A 10,994-nucleotide genomic window follows, 5' to 3' on the forward strand; every position below is an offset into this window, starting at 1 on the left:
CTTGGTGGTCACCCAGACAGAGCTGGCACTGAACACATGCAGCAGTTCTCCTCTGATGCACCAACACAGACATTCCCAAACACTTGCTCGACCTTGGATGACAACAGGGGTTGGTAGGTGAGACAAAAAAGAAGGAAAAGGATCAACTTTTTTTTTTCACTTGTGTGTCAAGAGCTAAGCCTTATCTTTGTGTTTTAAAAGTAAATGTAAATAAAGTTTATTTTAGAAATTGACAGTATTTTAAACGTGCATAATTGGATCAGTGGCAGATTGCTTTGGCAGTTTCTTCTTTACCCCACTATTCTGCTTTCTGTCAAAGATTGATTGGTTGAGAGAAAGATTGACATGTCAACGACAGCTGCCCGGCACACCATCGCCTGTTAGGCCAATGCACCCTGACAGCTAGCTGACACCCCAATTTCCTGCATGCTGTCTTTTAAGGAAAGCTTAGGAAATCTTCTCCACCACCCTCCCTGTTCCTCCTGCTTAATTTCTTTCCATCACTTGTCATCTGATTATGGGGTTGTTCACTTTGTTATGTCAGCGGATGGAAAGGGGGTTAATGACGGTGGTTGAGAGTGCTTCGATATACCCCTTCTGAGTGTGTATAATGGATTAAAAGGAGGGTGGACTGAGTGCTATATGTCCACGAGTGACTTTCTTTAATTTGTTTACACACATCTTGCAAGTATATGTTTTACTTAAGAATGTAAGTAAAAAATGTAAATATACTGTTAGATTACAACCACTGTTCTAGAAAAGCTGGAAAGCTGTATAAAATATGGGTAAAACAGAATGCAATGATTTGCAATTGTCAAAAGCCCATATTTGATTAACAATGGAACATAGTAAACATATGAAATGTTTAAAGTGGCATTTTGAATTTGATAGTAGTGAGAGGTCTCAAAGAAGTTGGGCAAGAAAAGGTAAAGTGACTGGAGCTATACAAAGACTTTAAATATCTCATAATCAAAGGCTTCAGTGAATCTGAAGAAATCTCTGTGTGCAAGGATCAAGTCCAAAGATCTTGACAAAGGTAGGATGGATGTGACCTTCAGAATCATTTGGCCTGTTTTCAGCACCACATTTCTCTTGCAAGTCCAGCAACTTGTCTTCTCAGTTTCCAGACATTTACCAAATGTTAAAGATGAGGACCTATTCTGTTGATTCTATTATAGATAGATAGATAGATAGATAGATAGATAGATAGATAGATAGATAGATAGATAGATAGATAGATAGATAGATAGATAGATAGATAGATAGATAGATAGATAGATAGATAGATAGATAGATAGATAGATAGATAGATAGATAGATAGATAGATAGATAGATAGATAGATAGATAGATCATAATATTAGTTTGAACTCTTGCATGATTTTGCCTGGGAAAAATCAAATTGAATTCCCAAATTATTTAAGGCAATTTATGCTTGATGGGTTTGCTTGTTTTTTGTCCTTTTTTGTCTAGTTTTTTTTTTCAGTTCCTTTGTTTAAATTGAGACCACAAGCAAAATGTTGTTGTTTTTTCAGTCATGATATTCATGGCAACAGTGAAAGTGGTACTGAAATTTCCACCATTAACAACTCCCAGTGCAGAATATTGTAACGCAATAGAATAACCTAATAACGGTTACTTTGTGTGGCTCTAGTGTAAGGTAATCTGTGCCTCCACACATTCCACCTCCCTATAATAAGAAATACCATCCTCTTTTTAGACGTGAATTAATGAGCCAGCATAACAGCCTTTCCATCCGCAGATGTGGATCAGATTATAAACATGGCACCCTAACCACACAAACACTTCTGCCCCTTCCTTGTCTTCCTGGGAATGAATTCACTTCATGTCGTATAATGAGAGTCAGTATGGGGTCCATATGGTTACAGCAGGGTTGGGTAGGATTGGAGAAAAGAAGACAGGAAGGGGGTAATGCACGTTTTAATGAGATTTGAGTCTCTGTGGCACACCTGCACTCCAGCGATCTGTGAAGATTGCTCACTAGAGCCTAGAGAGGTATAAGGCCTTAGTTAAGTGTTAGAGAAAAGCCTTCCAGTGCTTAAAATGCAGCACTGGCTTCATCAACTATAGCAAATCCACTAACCTAATTGATTTAGGCATAACTCCTGAAAATTAGCACTTCCAGATTTTCCCTTTTGCACAATAAACAACAACGACAACAAAAAAAAGTTAATCAGGTATAACCCCTAATTTATTAGCATGTGTTTGTTGGTCATTTTGGTTTTCTGTCCAAACTCGATATGGTTCAAAGTGGATTGTGACTCACAGTGCACAGTGTCTGTAACTCAGCCTATGCTTTCTTTTCTGTTGCATCTAGTTAGGCATTTGCCTACCACATGGCAGAATCTGAGCAATTCATTTGTGCCATGTGTTTGCAGCTTGGCATAGCTGCTGTTGGATTGTCTGTGTCACATGATAAAGAGATGGCAGCCAGGAACTGTTGGGAGGTACAGTACAAGAGATGCTGAACAGTTTAAATGGAGGTTTAAACGATTCTGCATATGTTAATGAAGGAATGTTTGTTGGATAAAAAAAGAATAATTCATATAATTGGTGCAAACAAAAACAGACAGACTGAGACACACACACTGCTATATATATATATATATATATATATATATAGGTGTGTGTGTGTGTGTGTTTTCTTGTCCTTGATGTCTTGAAGGGAAAGGAACAAAGTTCCTCTGCAACATGGCATTCAGCTCATTTAGTAATACAATACAATAGAAAACTGCTGTAGCTTTTACTGTCATTCAAAACTCTCTGTGATTTCACATAGCAGTCCAACTGGGCTAAATTATCGTGGTTTGACTGAGAAACAGCTGCTCAAGGTCAAACTAAGACAAACAGCATGTTATCCTGAGCCAGAGGGGGACCGAGTCAACTCATCTCACACAAGAAGACCACACCAAGACCACTGGGGGCCTATTAGGGGCTACAGATTGTAGGGCCTTGTCATGCATCTACTCTATTTATGCCTCTCAGTTGTCTTTTAAATAATGCATCTCTGTTTAAGCAGAGTGACGCTTTTTTAAATGCTGCACCTGGCACACTTTGGTATTCTGCAGTTTGCTCTCTCCCGGGGCACAGATTTTTATAAGGCTTTTTGAGGGGGTTTTGGTTTGGAGATGTGAGGAGAGAATATGACTGAACTGGGAGCTGCTGCATGACAATAATGTTAGTTGAGGGACGGGTCGGTTTGTATTGTGTAGTCATTGGAACGCACAGTGAATAATGAAACAGGAGAGGGGGGGATAGGATAGAGAAATAAAAGTACAGAGATCCTGCAATTACAATTCTGCATGGATTTCTGTCACTCTAGACATTGAAATTCAACTTAATTTTGGAACTTTAATTAAAAAGGAAGAATGCACTTCCGCTATGTCCCGCCAAATTAAATAAATTATTGTTTTATTTGAGTAAATAAATAGTAATATTTTGGTATACCTATCAATATTTCTACTGACACGGGATCATTACAATTTATTCCAAATTTGCTTCCATTTCCACTCGATTTGTGCACATTTCTGAGTTGGATACAGTTCAAAGTTATAAAGCTAAAAATGCGTCTCAAAGGCTTAGTAGACAAAGTACTGCCACACTGATCTGGGTGGTTAGTGTGCATTTTTTGGCAGATTTTTGATTCTGACCCATTTAGGAAAATCGAGTTGACTGAAGGGTCCATTCGCTAAATCTTGATTACCTGAATTATTTTGTTCTCTTCAGTAGAATTTGTCCTCTCTTTTTGTTCACCATTAACACAGTTAATACTGCAGTGGGTAGCTTAATGTTGTGTTTATGTTTTGTTAATCTCAGTGCTCCGATCAGCTAACATATAACCTACAATGACTCAGTAGTTAGGACATCTATGTTCTTGATAACAGGATATGTTTCTGATTGCATATTTAGTTGTGCTTTACAAAAGGGGTAAAGCTGAAATCCTTTTCATTGGCTTTCTTAAATATGTATGTGACTTTGTGAATACTGTAAAGTAAATGACAAAACCTTTTCTCGCATTTCTGGTGTGCACTTCCTTCAAGAAGTAGCTATAGTCATTTAATCTTAACTCTGATTCTGACAAAAGTTTTTCCTACCGCCTGCCTATCTGGCTTTTATATGTTACTAAAAAAGCTCATAAAAATTAGGCAATAAAGCTTTAAAAGTCCAGTTCATTTCTTATAAAGATGCATATTCTTAATAAGAATTTGAATAATTTCAAAAATGTGAATTTTTTTATTTATTTATATAATTTTGGAAGTAAAAATCTACCCAAGGTCATCTCAGTCCCAGCCAAAACTGTTAGATACCTTCTGTGTTTCCCTATTATGCTCACAGCACACTCTGGAGCTTGTACCTTGATACACTGGCCACAGCAATATCAGCCACTGGGAGGCAACAGCACCAGATTAGAGTCCCACATAGAAAATTGAAAGTGTAGACATGGCATAAATTCTAGCTTGTAATCCAGGAGATGTTTTGCTACCTGTTGAATTTTTTATCTGTTAATTTAATTTCTTTTGCAATTTGTTTGTCTATTTTTAAACTGGTTGTTCTTTTCATTCACTTTTAATATGCTGTAAAAAGAATGATAAACAAATTGGTGGGGATTTAACCTTAATCTCAAAGCCACATTGGCCAATCTGAAGCACTTTCTTTAAAGGATTCAGATGAAACTGGAGGTAACTTAATTGATATTAAAGACATTTGATTTCACACTCCTGGATCTTGAGGAACATTTTCACTCTGATTTCAGACAAATCTCTGGCTACAGAGTTGGCAACACTGAAATCAACATGCAACAAGTCTAACATCAATTGTAGAAAAGCTACCTTGCAGAGCTTCTGACTAGTGAAAAGAGTCCATATTGCTAGAATACAATGCTCGTTGTGTAAAAAAAAAAGGAACCATTCACTGTTTAACACTCTTTAACGTCAGTTTTTATACATTTTGCTGATACAACAGGACTGACAGCTGGAACAGGTGCTTTTGGAAGAGCCAAACATTTGCTCGATGGATTTATGTACATATACCTCTCACCCACAAGTTATGTGCTATACAAAACATAAAATGCTAAGTAAAGTTTTCTATGCTGCTAAAAATCTACAAGGTCAAAAAAAAAGAAAAAAGGAGAAGAATCTCATGTTTAAAAAGGATGTGATGGTGTGTGTGTGTGTGTGTGTGTGTGTGTGTGTGTGTGTGTGTGTGCGCGCGTGTAGGATGCGTGTACACATATATTCACTCTGAGGAGATTACATGTCTCAGCGAGAAATGGAGAAAAGCCATTCTAAAACCTGCTCAGTACAAAAGCAAACATTAATAATAAGGGAATTAAAAATTTTAATCATGGACTTATTTAACATGGTAATTGCTTGTGACAAAAGTAAAGGACCAAATGATTAAATGCTTGATTATAAAAATTCTGCATCCTTTATTACAAGTATAATTTAATGCTGTCCCCCACAGATCGAGTCCTGGTATTCTGGGGAGCTACCGTCACCAATTTCAAAACACCTCTGTTAGACAAATGTTTAGCATATTCAGCATACCAAGATCAATATGTTGTCCAGGAATAGCATCTCTCGCACCCTGCAATTAATTCACTGATGTCGACCTCTGGCTTGAGTTTTAGTGAAGCCAACATCAAACCCCTGCAAATGGGACAGAAAGGGACATAAAACAAATGACCTGTTTTAGTACGCCTCATCAAAGCCAACAATAAAAAATCAAATAGGGCAGCAGCAACCAGGATCTTTTGCAATTGCCTTAAAGTAAGACACTAAATGACAAAGGTCAGCTTGCCATTGATCTGTCTACAGCAAATCAACATTTACGTTCACACTTTGGATGGAAAAGTATTTGGAGGATTTAAGCAGTTTATTTCATACACAGTTTTAAATGTTGAAATAATTAAATGAAGAGACCAAATACAAATGAGGGTTTGTTTTGTACTCTTAGAAGTGATGTAGAAACATACTGGAAAGTACGCAGAAATGCATATCAAGTATTGCAAACACATCTATAGAGGTCTTGTTTAGAATCTCAAAGTGTTGTATGAAGACTTAGGTAAATGTGACATGCAGTCTAAAGCAATAAATGGTCAGTAAGACTAGAAAAGTGCTTTATGTAAATCCATTTCCAGTGTATCAAACATCTGTGTTTTTATCAATAAAAACAAAACAAAACATGAAATTGCTTTATTTCCTTTGGGTGTAATTTTAATGAGACCTGCCCCCATCTATTATCTAAGAGTTAAAGAAAATATGTCAGTAGCTATGAGGTTTAAATCTGAAGGTTTTTGTTGTCATTTACAACATCCTGATCAAGGCAAAATGTTTCAGTATACTTTGAAAGGGTTTTATCAGAATAACACAATATACTAAATCAGATTTATTTTTCAATATTGACACAGCATCTGCGCTCCCTGCCTGTCACATCCTTCATCCCTGCAACTTTGATCAAAGAAAAAGTCTGCCTCACCTGCTATTAAACACCATCGTAATAATGTTTGCCAGACATTTTCACTAATTTATTTGCACTCCATTTATAATTACAATATTTTCAGCCACACTTTGACTTACAAAAGCTGGGTACTCATTAGTGACATTATGCTTTCACATGATGTAAAGATAAGTCGTGCTGGTTTCTAGTTTTAACACCATCAATTTACAATAATGTATTCACTGGAATTTTGTCTTTGAATGATTTTGTTATGGGTTTTAGCCACATTATAAGAGTTTAGCTGTTATTTTATGTTTGTTTTTTTCAATTTATCAACTATGAAGTAATCTGTATTTTTTTGTAGCTCATCTCTTGCCTAAATGCTTTTTGTTTGTTTGTTTGTTTGTTTGTTTGTTTGTTTGTTTGTTTGTTTTGTCCTACATTTTACTAGTTTGCATAAATGTGTGACTGAAACCACATTGATTGAAAATCATATTGACTGTAAGTACTCATTCTAGGTAAAATATATTTAAACATTGTTAAATGCACCCAAAAATTCTTTCAACTCCATTACATGTTGAAACTCTTATTTATCAACCAGCTTGTTAAGGTAAGAGCCTTTGAACACTTTTTGAACTTTAATTGGATTGGCCACTAATGGATGCTGGGCACCTTGCACCCCTCCAGCAGCTTGCAACCCTGGGGTCCCAGTTTATGAAGTCTTCAGTTACACTACCCCTGTATGACACTCAATAAGAAAGCAAAACTTACAGTAAGTAGATCTGGCAATGAAACTCAAATAAGCAGTATTGACTTAAAAATACAGGTAAAATAAATAGGTGATAAAGTAATATTTAATACAAAATATAGCAATAATAAAAAAAAGGTTTCTCTTTTTACACGAGAGAGTAAGACCTTCGCTATAAACCCAAATCACTGACAACCTATAGTCATCAATAATCTGGAGATTAGCCTCTGTTGGCTATCTGTAGTCACCAATGACAAAGATAGAGAGCTAGGCAGATTAGATGAGAGTGTTATATTTTTGTACTCTGATCAAGTGAAGAAAATGATGGATGGACTAATACCTGTCTGTGTCGCCCTCCACTCCTGGCTTGAGCTTTATTGAGGTCTTTAGATTCACTTATCTGCAGGCCCGCTGGTTATCTCTCTCTTCTCTTTCAATGACAAGTGCCACCTCAGAGAAGCACTGCAGATGCTCTTTTCCCTAAACAAAGGAATTCAAACTGCTGCTGCCTCTATGTTCCATAATGCATATCAAGGGTGAAGTAAATGCTCAGTTTCACCACTACCAACAAAATTTCATTTTATATTTCATTATATGTCATAATAACTGATTCCAAATTATACTTCCATACATCGTCAACATTGGGCTGCTTTTCAAGTGAAAAACCAAAAACTCCTTGAAAGCGTGCTGAAATCTCCACTCTGTTGTTCTGACCATATGACTGGTAAACATTGTTTCCATGTTTTTTTGTTCCTTATCTAATTCAGCACATTGGATCTCAACCAAATAAGCAGCAATACCTTTGCATGGGTTTGAACATCTGTGTTTGATGATTGTCAATACTGTGCCAGTTGTCCTTGTTTTCTGCTGCCAGCACAAACACACAAAGGGTGGAAAGTGAGGTCGCAATTCAGTTTCGTTTGATTTCAGTTTATCCTTTTGACCAGGCGGTATTTGAACAAGTTTTGTAATCTCACTGACTGGCATCTGACTGGACTGACCCAATACAGTTACTGGTGCTTATATTCCAACTTTTCCTCAGCTAGACTAAGTGCTGCGTACTGAGAAGCATTTGTTTGCTCTGTTTTTGTTTACAAAAAATGTTTTGTTTGAGTTAGTGAGACATACTTTTGAGAAGCAGTTTCTGCATATTCATTACATTTTACAGGCACTTCAAAACACCTTTTCAATCTGTCTTCAAGCAAAGACAGCTTATTGGTATTAAATATCCTTTGCTATGATCATCCCATTTACTCAGCTGTGAGCAACATAGAGGACGCTTATCTACCTAATACCCTACTGCCTTGAGGCAAACTCTTCTTTTCCCCATCGGGGTGTTGGGTCAAATCCAAATCTCTATCACCAACATCAGGTATGACTCAGTTGAGTACTGGACGTATGGACTGCTGTCTTTTTATGTTGATCATTAACCAACTGGTTCTTCCTTGTGTAGATCTTATCAGTATATTAAATTAAAAAAAAATAAAAAACTATGTTAGTGTTGTTACCTTCAGATATGGTGGAACTTACCATTTAACGTGCATTAAGTGTTATTAAAGTATTATTAAATACTATATTAAATGTCCTTATTGCTTGATGCTTTCATTCAAACAACATGAACAAATTACTAAAAGTTATAGATTTGCATTTTCTATTTCCAGTATGCAACACACATCTATTTTTCCTATTAAAAAAGACGCTGTTGTCATTTACAATAATTAACATAGCTACAATGAAAAGATTCTGCTGTCATGTGGGATACAGAAAGTTCATCAGTGCAAAGAAAAATAAGAAAAAAATCATATAATCACAGGTAAGAATTTATAATAAAAAGCATGTTCAGCCTTCCACTGCAGCTCTACCTTTAGATTCTTAAACATTTATTTAAGAATACATGTCAAAAAGTTGCAGTTTGCCCGACAGTTAGCAAGTGTGACACTTTGCATTGAAAAGACAGGAACAGCATGATGTCACCTAGCCCGCTTTTTTTAGATGTCCTGCCTCTGATGGGGAGTTGTTTCAAGGAACGCCCTAGGGCCTACGGTGTCTTAAAGAACTCTAGGAAATGCCCTTGACTGTCTCAAGAGCACTTCCACTTCACAATGTAAAGGTAGTCAAACAAAGAGCAATTACATAGCTGATTGTGTGGTATCCACAGTAATGTTAAATATCTATGTATTATTGTAATTATGGCTGTACATAAAGAAAAGCTTAGGTTTTAAAATCTTAAGAAGTACTTGCTCAGAAATAAAAGTAAATAAATAAAATATTCAAAAAATGCATTATACTTGTTTTCAGCTGAAATCCCCATGTAACCCTATCTATCTATCTATCTATCTATCTATCTATCTATAAAATAATCATGTGATATGAGATAGTGTTGAGTTAGACAACAGTGAAAAGTATTTGAAAGTAACAAAAAGAAACTGCTGCATCAGCACTGTCATGCATTTAAAGATTAAACTTTCAAGAGGAGGAAAGTATCTGCCAACTTACATCAGTGCAATCTGTGAATCCAATCTAGAGCTAGCAGCCATGGTGACAGTCACTGAAGAGGGGAAAACAATCTTAAACTCGACATAAGCTGTGGAAAGAGTGCAGCCTTGTTCTACCAAATGGATCTAATTTATTTAGCAGAACAGGTGTTATAAAAAACAATTATTTTGTAGAGATATTTTTAACAGTAAATACACATTAGGTGCTGAAATCAAAGCAAATTCTAGGAGACGGCTCCTTTAAGCCTTGAAAATAATACCCAAACTGAAACTTTCAGCCTTAAATCCATCATGAGTTGAAGGACAATGTCAGATGAAACATTATCCATCTGTTCTCTGTCCACTTGCATGGCTCCCTTTGCCTCTCTCCTTCCCTTCCCCTGGTGAGGCAGAGGCGACTTGTGCATTACAAGTAGAAGGCTGATGATTACATTGTTGGACTGAGAGCGATGCTCATGGTGCTGTAATCCCAGCAGTAATCAATATCTCTGGCCGCTTCCCTGTCCCATCCCTTCTACTGAATGTAAAATATCCCCAAGCAACACTTAGCCCACACTTTAATTATTCTTTCAAAGTCATCAGTGGCTGGAACCAATGCTGGTCCTCAGTGTACCAAATAATTCACAGGTTTTTTTTAGGGTCACTTTGCAGCACCAGGAATTGTGGCGATTAATATTAGTGTACATTTTAATGCTGGAAAAATTGGAGTACTTTGACATTTATGGAATATATTTAATTATTTTTCTTGTCAAGAGCTAATTAAATGAAGTGATTGATCCCACTATTATATTTTCAGGTTAAATAAAAAGCCACTGCTACCTACCTGTAACCTAAACATATGACAAAATCTTTCAAAGAAAAAATGAAAGAAGTCTTTGCTTTAAATTCTTGCAAATGTATTAAAAAAATAATAAATACTCGATACTTTCTTGAAGCACCTTTTTCAGCAATTACAAGCTCAAGTCTTTTTGAGTATGATGCTACAAGTTTGGCAAACCTGTTTTTTGGGCAGTTTCTCCCCTTTTTCATTGCAGAACCTTTTATACTCCATCAGGTTGAATGGGGACATGCACTGCCAACTATGGCACCTTCTGTAGATAGGTATGTGTCTTTCCACAGCCAAATGGGGTGACCATGGTTCAGGGGTTTGGAAAGCTCATCTTGTAACCAGAAGGTTGCCGGTTCGATCCCCAGCTCTGTCTGTCTTGGGCATTGTGTCCTTGGGCAAGACCTTCCGCCTACTGGTGGCACGATACAGCGGCCTCCCCTCTGTCAGTCTGTAGCTTGCCTCCA

This window comes from Copadichromis virginalis, linkage group LG18, assembly GCF_057382275.1.
Source record: "Copadichromis virginalis isolate Kocher_CV1m ecotype Utaka linkage group LG18, C_Virginalis_male_GT1.1, whole genome shotgun sequence".
NCBI lineage: Eukaryota > Metazoa > Chordata > Actinopteri > Cichliformes > Cichlidae > Copadichromis > Copadichromis virginalis.